Source organism: Quercus lobata, chromosome 1 (genome assembly GCF_001633185.2).
Source record: "Quercus lobata isolate SW786 chromosome 1, ValleyOak3.0 Primary Assembly, whole genome shotgun sequence".
NCBI lineage: Eukaryota > Viridiplantae > Streptophyta > Magnoliopsida > Fagales > Fagaceae > Quercus > Quercus lobata.
In genome coordinates, this window is record NC_044904.1 from 7,368,458 (window position 1) to 7,376,400 (window position 7,943).

Consider the following 7,943-nt stretch of genomic DNA (forward strand, 5'->3'; position numbering starts at 1 on the left):
ATGTTCATGGTATTTGTCATACAGGTTACAAAACCCACAATATAGGAAAGGTTCATAATCTGCATCCTGTGTAATTAGCTGACTGGGATCAACATAATCAAACCTTTGAGTAAGGAAGGCTTCAGAATATGGCTTAGTGGTAAAGACTGAAATCCTGCCAGTGTTTCCTGTGAAATGGTAGTTTTTCCATAATTCACTGGTGACTTCAAGGAGTTCATTGTTGAAGTAATCCTTCCAACATCCTGCAAGAGCATATGGGTCTTCATAGAATAGGTAGGAGTCTCCGTCATACCAAGGGTCATTGTGGGTGTACCCATTGATGAGTACAAGGTGGTGAGCAGGTTGAATTGACATCCAATTGTTACTGTCCCATTGTGGGAGAGTGCTCTAGCATCTGATGGAGACAAATGAACTTTTGATCTTTGCAACAACCTGTTGAATAATCTGGGGGAATTGGTTGATTTGATTATGGCTTGTTAACTTGATGAGTCTGATAAAACCATATTCAAATATTCTTGAAAACTAGCTTGGATCTCTATCTTCATCGTCTGCCCTGTCTTCATAGTTGACTATTAGACCAGGAAAAGGATGTTTCTTTTCATAGACCCTGTGATTGTTTCCAAAGTACTCATTCCAGATTGACCGGATGAAGTCAGTTTCAATGTCATCCTGTTCTTCACCATAAACCGGAAAATGAGTGGTGACCATTATTTTAAAATGTTTGAACCATTGGTCACGTGATTCAGACATAGCCTTACTTCCCAAGATACGTACTTGTATATCGGTAGGCAAGTTGGCAACAACACTTCTTAGCTGGTTTTGAGTTTTAAGACTTAACCTAGTATAATCAGTACCCATGATAGTCATTCTATCCATTGAATGGATATCCTCTTTGCCAAAGAGTTGACTAGTGAGAATTGCATTTCCTGCCTCAAGCTCTACTAGGTGTAATTCTAGTGCTTTAAGGGTTTTTTGGAAAAGGTTATAGTGATTTTGGGTAAAAGCTCTCTGAAGGTTATCAAGGATGAATTTAATGGAGGATGGGAGATCTGTGTACACTCCATTGCTAAATTGTAAAGCCTTGTTTTTAACTTCTTGAAGAGTAATAGCCATATAACCACTGGAAAATGTAACCGCTGCCGGGTACATATTTTGAAGGGATGTTGATTTTCTGGGTCTTTTCCAAAGAAGCGTCTTTATGCATTTTCTGAGGAAATCCTTGTATAGGTGCCTTTCCTTTGTTTCTTCTTGAAGAAGTCATGTTCTGATGAAATATTTGCTTTTCTTCCTGCCATGAATTAACATAATGGTTGTCTTTAAAAACATTTTTGTTAAAATCATAAGATGTCATGGAACAAATACTTTTATGCTGGATGCATGCAATGGGATATGATGATAGTTTATGAAACTGACTGAGGTTCAAAGAATCATCAAATGGGATGGAAGGTGCAAATTGATCAAGGTTCTTTGCTTGATTTGGACCAAGTGGAAATGTTGATAAAGACATTTTGGCATTGATGAGGTTAAGGGTCTTAGAGACAGAAAATTCTTGGAGACTGCTGATATCTCTCGGTTCTGGGCTCCTAAAAAACTTAAACTTAACTGGTTGGCAAAAAGGGTGGGTAGTGATTCCTTCACTATCCGTGATGAAAGGATACAGTAAACACATGAAAGGGTTTCCTAAGATGACCCTATCTGTCATATTCTTGACAAGAACAAATGTGGTTCTGAAACACGTATTGTCTTGGCAAACATGTGCTTTTGGGATTTCGAATTCAATCTGCATTTTACCTCCACTTGCAGAAGTTAACCTTTCTTTAGTTTTCTGGAAGTATTTGGAGGGAATGATTCCTTCTTGAATGCAGCTGAGATCAGCGCCTGAGTCTATTAAAGGCAACTACCTCAAATTCAAAATCTTTGCTTATGACAATCCTGACTTTGGAGTGCCATTTTTGGAAGTTAATCCTATTGACGGTCTGTAAGAACGCCTCACTGGATGGTTCTTGTACCATATCAGTTGTAGGGTTAACTGTTTCATTTGCTTCTTCATCAGAAGGGTTCTATAATAAGGTTCCACCCTCATTGCCTTGACGAGAAGTATTTTCTAACTGCCTGACTCTCTGGTCCATGAGATTGTAATCTACCTTGAGGATGGTTAACTCTTGCCTAAGGGTTCTTACTTCAGATTTGGTATCCTTAATCTCTTTATGGAGATCTTGGACGGTAATTTCTTTCTTGGATTTGGTAAACCTATTGTAGATTTTCTCCAAATCGACTTTGGATAGGTTTGGATGTGCTAGCTTCCTTAACTAGGGTTTTGTGGAACTCACTGAGTCTTTGAGTTTTGGTGACTGGGTCTTCGATCTGTTCTATTAGATTTAAGAGAAGCTCTTCTTGCTTAGAAAGGGCATTGATAGTCTTGTACCTACAACAATTATCTTTGCAAGCTAGGATTTCATCTAAGCTACTAGAGAAGACTCTAGAGGTTTCAAAGGATGTCCTATATAACTGGTGATCTTCTTGCTCATCATTGGAAGACTCACTTTCTGAGTGGTCAAATGCTAAGAGTTTGAAGATTTATTTCTTACTGGTTTGGTCACTAATAAGGGTATTGATAAGGGTTTTGGCCTTAGCTTTACACTCTTTCTGTAAATGACCTGTTTTTTCGTACTGAAAGCATTTTCCTGATGCTTTGGGTAAGAATTTTCCTGTAGACCTGGGTTTTCCCTTCTTATAGAAATCATCAGTTTTGAACTTCTGTTTTCTATAATGTCTAGAGGATGTTTTCTTCCTATGGGTTTTTTCAGAGGGTTCTTTGCCTCTGTGTTTGGATTTTCTTTTTGGGATGACTGAAGGTAAGCCGTACTGTGTACAGAAGTCTCCTACTTCGTACTTGGCTTTGTTCTTGCTGGCTTGGTTTTGGATTTTAAGATCTCTACACATCTTTATTCCTTCACTCCGGATTGTGCTAGAGATGTCTCCATAGGTTAGGTTACCATAATCTATGACACCTAAAGGACCGACAAGGGTTTCTTTGACCTTCTGTCCAAACAATGTGGGTAAGCCATTGATGAACTTTTCCTTCCAAAATGGAGAGTTACAATCGCTTTTATGCAGGACTCTGGTGGTAAACACATCTTCATACCTCTTGTATTCACCAAGGTTTTTATATCTAAGGTTACTCAACTAGTCATAAATCCTAGATGTGATGTTGCTGGGTTTACCTACGAAGTGTTTCATGATCGTATAGATCAGGGTATTGACTCCATCGGGAACACCTCGTCCTATGTGTTCGTCAAAGATGGGGTTCTCATTCTCATCTTTTTGAACTGCATGCTTGATGTCTTCCTTAGACTCTTCTGTTAAACAGTTGTTCCACCAGGTGAATAGTTTTCCTGTGAATCCTAAAGTCATGAGCTCTATGACTTCTGTGTTTTGCATTCCATCATTTAGGTAGTTATTGGCTACCATGGTCATATGCCGAATCTTGTTTAGAATTTCTTGTTCTGATAAACCATCTATGTTCCATTCATAGAGTTTACCAGTGGATACTGTGAACTGACTATTTCTTTCCTCATACTGGAGGTCAGGGGTGTTGGTCTGGGATACCAATTCTTGGTTAGGCTGGTCAGGTTTACCTTGGGTTGGTAAAGCCTATTTACCTGTAACTCTCGAAATTGGTCTTGTAGGTGTTTTATCTCATTTTCTGTTTCTAAGGAGGTTCTACTAGAACTACTAGAGGCTGTATAAGCTCTCAAAGTGACTAGCCTGGGGTCTCTACTGGTTGAGGTGTGGTCTGGTGAAGCGGTGATTGGTTCCTTCTTCACAAGTTCCTCAAGCTTCTGGGCAACTATTTCTAAGGCTGTTTTATCCTTAGGCTTGAGACTGGCTTGTCTGGTTGTGGGGAGCTTGACTAAAGGCTTTTCTAAGGTTTGGATAGGTTTGCTAGGGCTTCCTGGCTGAAGGATGACTTTGTTATCTATCCGATCTTCTATCCTATCAAGCTGTTTACCTATGACTCCTAAACATTGGTTGGTATAGTTGTTTTGCTCTATTACCTTCTTGACAACATTTTTTTCTGTGGTTGCAAACTTAAAGGGAGAGGCAACTATATTCTCAATACCATGGTGGTTAAAGAGTATGTCATTCTGGGGAGGATGGCTAGACCTAACAATTGCTGGTTTGCTAGAGCTTAGGGCATCCTTGTTGGGAAATAACTTCCAATTAGTTTTGGTAATGACACAAGACTTTTTATGCCACTTAAAATGTTTCTCAAAGTATTCAAAGAAAGGATAATCACTGGATACCACTTTCATGAACGCTTTCCATTTTTCCAAAACTTCTTCTTTTTGTTCTCTGGTATGGTTGGCTCTATAGGCTTTTCTTTTAACTCTGTTTCCTTCAGAATTAAATTCCTTGGTTAGAGTATCCATATCAGGGGTGAACTCTTTCCTTAACACAAGGAGCTGATAATCAATTTCAGTTTCTGGCTGAAAAGGATTTCTCATATTAGTTCTTGATGGTGAAGGAGGTTTTTGACTATCTTGACTAGTGTTGTCATCTTCTGGATCAGCAACTGAGTCTTGCTTGGCTGTGTAGCAAGGGGTACTAACCTGGGAATGGGTTTTTACACCTTGAAACTCTGGATCTAGGTCTCTCCTAGATGTGGGAAAGGGGGCTCGGTTTCTGGACGAGCTACACTAGGATACAGGTCTATCTCTAAGGAAGATAGGTGGCTGTCTAAAGGGTTGGCGTAGATCTAATGAGGATCTAGACCTTGGTTCCTGGTGGAGATCTATCGGGGATCTAGACACAGGTTCACCATATTCTAAGGGAGTCCTAAACCTAGACTGGTCAAAGCTGAGTCTCACCGATCCATCGGCTAACTGCTGGACAAAATCTAGATCTGGCTTCCTATCTGGGTTTTGGATCTGTAGATGATAATTCTCATTATCTAGAGTCCATTTTTCTGGGAAGGTTATTTCCGACCATTTTAGGGTTCTGGATACCTGAACTGTGGATCTAACATCTGAGGTTTGGATGAGAGTAGTTTCACCAAACTTTCTTTTATCTATGGCTTGGACAGACATGTTTGTTCTGATGCACTTATAATATATTCTGTATATAAGGGCTAACTGTCTGGTTCCATTCAACATAAGAGTTCCATGTGTCTTAATGTTGAGGGTGAGGACCTTCAAGATGTGAGGGTCATCAAGGGCTACAGTGAAATTGGGGAAACAGTTAAAATGAATTGGTCCACCGCTTAAACTGGATTCCATGGTACCTAAGAGGCTGTCATTAAACCTAAGATGACGAGTATCTCTAAGGGTCATAAGGATTGAATTGTTCAACCCTTCTCTGATCAATGGTTTTACTCCTACTTGGACTAAAAAAATATGGAGGAATTTATGATCTTCTTTCCTGTGAGCTTTCACTGCTGCAGAGGATAACAAGTAGCATGTTTCATACTCCTTGTTGATGCTATAAACTTGCTCTATAGTCCTAACATGGTAGTCTGTTTTGAAAGTCTTTTTCAAGGACCACGATGATGACATATAGACTTGGTTTGTGGGTACTTTTGGTATGTTCCAATCTCCTAACTTCTGATCTAGATCTGAAAACTGGTACAACTCCGAGTTGATCATTCCATCATCTTGTGGAATCTCAAGGAGGGTTGTACTGCTAGATCTAATGCTGGTGGATGAATCACTCCTTCTAAATATCCTATTCATCATTTTGGATTAAAAGCCTAAGAAATCAATTACAACCTAGACTACCTTTATCTTCCAAATTTCTGGATCTAACCTTAGATTTGAAACAGGGTGTTCTCAATGGGACTGATGCCTTCTCTCGTGAACATTGTAACCTCTTACTGCCGCTTATCCCTATGTTGATGTACACAAACCTCTTCGCTCATACCCTAACGCTCTCCTGGCTTAACGAGAATTACTGTTTGGATGCGGGTTCAAAACTCAACTCTGGTATTTAGACTTACTGGGCTACAAACAACACAGATCCGGACTGAGACGTCTCAATAGTACACATTTGCAACAAATTTTGGGCTAAATACAAAGATAAGAAGAAACTGGTAACTGGGAAACAATTGATTAGCTTGAACAGGTAATCACAGAATAATAAACAGAAGAATGAACGGGAGGCTCAGCGTACCACCAAAAGAAAGAACAGTAAACACTGACTAAGATGAAATAATAGATGAAGAATGTCATGTATGGGAGTGGTAATGCTATCAAAAAATAGATGTAAAACAAAATAATGTTTGTTAGAGATAACATACTCAAAATAATTGTATAACCACAAAATAAGATAACTATGGCGGTAACACCGGCCAACTTGATTTCAAAATATACAGTAACTTACACACTTATATATATATATATATATATATTTTTTTTTTGTCAAGTGAAAAAAAAGTGGTTTGCACCACTTGTACCTTCTTGACTCACTTAAACTCAAATTTGACATGGCTTGGAATCATCTAACTAATAGTAAAGCCTACCACTATTCGAATTTACAACCTCAGACTCAGAAGGTAATGGAACTTCGGGACTTCACAGGTTATCTTTGATCTTTATACTCTTTTTTTTTTTTTAAATGAAAACGTTGACCTTTACACTTAACATTTAATGTACTTTGATACTTAATAACTATAATGTACTTTCTATAACATAAAAAAAATTATAAATACTCATTCACCCACTTGGAAATAAGGAAGAGATTTCCATAACAAGAGACACAACTTTAGATCTCATACACATTTAGGGCCACTATAATTCATAACATTTCACCTCTCTTTGTTGTGAATTTTGTTATGCCCTTAAATTTTATCTCCTTTAAAATTAGATACTGTTGCCATGTAGTTACGTTAATACGTTTCACTAATTTAAACTATATCTGCCCAGACTGCCTTGCAGATACATATATATATATATATATATATTGCTGAATAAAAATATCATTGAACAAGGAAAACTAAGAGAAATTGATTGGTGTAGATTCCAGTTAGCTTAATTGGTAAAGTCTCTCATTGTTGAATAAAAGATCTGGGGTTCAATTTTCGCCTACACCAAAAACTAATTAGTGTCTTGGTTTGATAATAAAGAGTTATCATTAGAAGCGTATGTTATAAGTTGAAACTCTTTAAAAAAAAAAAAGAAAAAAAAGAAAAGAAAAGAGAAACGTTACAAAAAACAAGCCCAGCCCATCTTCACTGGAAGGGTAGAAGACCCACTTTGGGATAGAGGAGATGGGCCGTTTTAGGCCCATAGGAAGTAATGAAAATTATGAAACAGACCTCAGTTTCTGAGATAATTATTAAGTACACAACAGTTGTAGTGGTCATTCTAACCATTGAATGGATGCCACCTATGCAAATATGCAAGTTAGCTTTTTAACGTGCACAAAATAAAAAATCATCAAATAATATCATATTTGCATAAATAACAATATTTTATCATAATTAGAGGATTAGGATGACCACTTTTACAATCTTTTTGGTCAACCTAATAGTAAAATGATTTCACTTATGTAAATGTTTAAATCAACTTTCTAACTAGCAATTCCTTTAAAAAAAAAAAAAAACCTTTCTAATTGGCAAAAAAATAAATAAATAAAAATCACCAAATGATATAATATTTGTATAAATAACAATATTTAATTATAATATTTGCATAAATAATAATATTTAATTATCGTTAGTGGGATTAGGTAGGATCAATTTTTTATTTCTTTTTCGAAAAAAAAAATGGTACGTAGGATCATTTTTTACGATCCTCCGGTGGCACTAATAATTTTTTTAGCTTCTCTTCTGAAGCATCCCAAATTGCGAGTTCAAACTACTTTTGAGGCCCTTCATAATTCTTGCTATTCCCTTGATAAGTAATATATATATATATTTTTTTTGGAAGCAATAAATGCACGTTTAA